General features: G+C 44.8%; 1 long non-coding RNA gene across 1 annotated transcript; it reads left to right on the top strand.

Annotated features, from left to right (window-relative positions):
- The first annotated feature begins 338 nt into the window (after positions 1-338).
- LOC135561171 (uncharacterized) lies at positions 339-2663 on the top strand. The gene is made up of 4 exons (XR_010459269.1): positions 339-485; positions 771-850; positions 1432-1507; positions 2469-2663. It is a non-coding gene; the product is annotated as an uncharacterized LOC135561171 (long non-coding RNA).
- The last annotated feature ends 786 nt before the right edge of the window (positions 2664-3449 follow it).

Raw genomic sequence — 3449 nt, 5'->3', positions numbered from 1 at the left:
CCCACACCTGTCACCATACGCCTCATGACACTCACCTGGACTCCATCCCCTCCTTGATTATCTTCCCTATATCTGTCACCTCCCCTTGGTTCTTTCCTCAGGTGTTATTGACTCTGCCTCATGACACTCACCTGGACTCCTTCACCTCCTTGATTATCTTCCCTGTATCTGTCACCTCCCCTTGGTTCTTTCCTCAGGTTTTATTCACTCTGCCTCATGACACTCACCTGGACTCCTTCACCTCCTTGATTATCTTCCCTATATCTGTCCCTCCCCTTGGTTCTTTCCTCAGGTGTTATTGACTCTGCCTCATGACACTCACCTGGACTCCTTCACCTCCTTGATTATCTTCCCTATATCTGTCACTCCCCTTGGTTCTTTCCTCAGGTTTTATTGACTCTGCCTCATGACACACCTGGACTCCATGTCACGTTCTTTCAAAATCGAACCCAGAAGCAGACCAGGACAACGAGAGTAGGAAGAAGGTGAGTATTTATTTACAAGTGAATGTGAATGGGTAGATATATCCAGTTGGCGTAGCGGGCAGCGGTGGTGAGTTGATGGGAGTAAATAGGTGGATCCAATGAGGTAGCGGAATCCTCCGACGACCAGGCGGGAATGGGGTAAATGATCCGGGTGAGTAACTGAAGACAGAACAAACTGAGGTAAGTTTAAGGCAAGCAATACGTAAAAAACAACAAAACAAATTCTATCCAACTTGAGGCTGATACTCTGGCACAACATACTGTTCATGGCTAACGATCCGGCAGGGAATGGATGTCAGGTCCGGGCTTATGAAGAGGAGAGATGATGATCAGGACCAGGTGTGCAGATAGCTAATGGGATACAGGTGCGGGTAATCAGAACTCCCAACTCGCTACATTGCCCGGCAACCAGACAGGGTGCGTTCAAGGACGCCGGAAAAAACACTCCAGGACAGAACACAGGCAAAAAACAGACTCAGGAAACGGGATTCGTGACACTCCATCACCTCCTTGATTATCTTCCCTGTATCTGTCACTCCCCTTGGTTCTTTCCTCAGGTTTTATTCACTCTGCCTCATGACACTCACCTGGACTCCATCACCTCCTTGATTATCTTCCCTGTATCTGTCACTCCCCTTGGTTCTTTCCTCAGGTGTTATTGACTCTGCCTCATGACACTCACCTGGACTCCTTCACCTCCTTGATTATCTTCCCTGTATCTGTCACTCCCCTTGGTTCTTTCCTCAGGTGTTATTCACTCTGCCTCATGACACTCACCTGGACTCCTTCACCTCCTTGATTATCTCCCCTGTATCTGTCACCTCCCCTTGGTTCTTTCCTCAGGTGTTATTGACTCTGTTTTCATGTCGGTGCGTTGTTTGTGTTTCGTGTTTATTGATTTGTTTATTTATTATAACACTCCCTGAACTTACTTCCTGACTCTCAGCGCACTCGTTACCGGTGGTTCCAGCCCTGAATGCTGATTGGCTGACAGCCATGGTATATCAGACCATATACCACAGGTATGACAAAACATTTATTTTTACTGTTCTAATTACGTTGGTAACCAGTTTATAATAGCAATAAGGCACCTCGGGGGGTTTGTGGTATATGGCCAATAAAGCACGGCTGTGTCCAGGCACTCCGCGTTGGGTCGTTTGAAACAGAACAGCCCTTAGCCGTGGTATATTGGCCATATACCACACCCCCTCTGGCCTTATTGCTTAAATAGAATACTGACTGACCACAGTGCATTCCATTTCTGTGGGATTTGAAATGATACATCATCAGTTTAGTTCCTCATGATTCAAAACTGCAGGTTCCAGTGCCAGCCATCCTCAGCATCTTCAGCAGCTTCAACCTAACGCACATTAACAACAAAACCAAAACAACATCTGGCATTCAGCTCAAATGCTGCTTCCACACACTCATACATACACCGTACATTATAGTGTGTGTGTGTGTGTGTAGCAATAGTAGCAGGAGCAGTGGGATGAGTCAGTGTAGTCTCCTTGAAGTGGCCTCCGGGTCATGGTATGCTCCCTAAATGGCTCCCCTATTCCCTATATAGTGCACTATACATGCAGTAGGGTGTCATTTGGGACGTATCCTTACCGTATGTCAGAATGTCAGAGCCCTCCATGGGGTTAGTTCAGCTACTGTAGTACTGTGTGTGTGTGTGTGTGTGTGTGTGTGTGTGTCTGTGTTCATGTGTGTGTCTGTGTTCATGTGTGTGTCTGTGTTCATGTGTGTGTGTGTGTTCATGTGTGTGTGTGTCTGTGTGTGTGTGTGTGTCTGTGTTCGTGTGTGTGTGTGTGTCTGTGTTCGTGTGTGTGTGTGTCTGTGTTCGTGTGTGTGTGTGTGTGTGTGTGTGTGTGTGTGCTGCCTGCCACGCAGAAGGTGTGTGTACTCATAAGTTGTGCAGGTGATAATTAAAATGATAATGTGGCTGGTCTGATAGACTCCCTCCCTCCTTCCCCACAGCCAAACGGAGGGCAGTGTAACATCCTCTGAGCTGAGGATTCCTGGAGAAGGAATGTAGCGTTCCTGCTAGAACATACGAACATACGCACAGGAAGTAGTTCCTGCTCAAAACCCGAACAGGAAGACATCCTTCTTACGGGCTGTGGGATCTGATTAAATGTTGTTGTTTAACGTTTTTTAAATTATTTTTTATTATACTGCACAAGGGAGTCCTTGAGAAATATTACGATATTTGGACTAGAGGTCGACCGATTAATCGGCCGATTTAAAAAAATAAAAAAAATAAATAAATAAAAAAGTATTTATTTGTAATAATGACAATTACAACAATACTGAATGAACACTTATTTTAACTTAATATAATACACCAATAAAATCAATTTAGCCTCAAATAAATAATGAAACATGTTCAATTTGGTTTAAATAAGGCAAATGCAAAGTGTTGGAGAAGAAAGTAAAATGTGCTATGTAAGAAAGCTAACATTTCAGTTCCTTGCTCAGAACATCAGAGTCTTCAATATTCCCAGGTAAGAAGTTTTAGGTTGTAGTTATTATAGGAATTATAGGACTATTTCCCTCTATACCATTTGCATTTCATTAACCTTTGACTATTGGATGTTCTTATAGGCACTTTAGTATTGCCAGTGTAACAGTATAGCTTCCGTCCCTCTCCTCACTCCTCCCTTGGCTCGAACCAGCAACACAACGACAACAGCCACCATCGAAGCAGCGTTACCCATGCAGAGCAAGGGGAACAACTACTAGAAGGCTCAGAGCGAGTGACGTTAGAAACGCTATTAGCGCGCGCTAACTAGCTAGCCATTTCACTTCGGTTACACGAGCCTCATCTCAGGAGTTGATAGGCTTGAAGTCATAAACAGCACAATGCTTGAAGCACAACGAAGAGCTGCTGGCAAAATGCACAAATGTGCTGTTTGACTGAATGTTTACGTGCCTGCTTCTGCCTACCAGGTCATTATT

Source organism: Oncorhynchus nerka, linkage group LG16, assembly GCF_034236695.1.
Source record: "Oncorhynchus nerka isolate Pitt River linkage group LG16, Oner_Uvic_2.0, whole genome shotgun sequence".
Taxonomy (NCBI): Eukaryota; Metazoa; Chordata; class Actinopteri; order Salmoniformes; family Salmonidae; genus Oncorhynchus; species Oncorhynchus nerka.
This window is presented reverse-complemented; position numbering and strand designations above follow the sequence as displayed.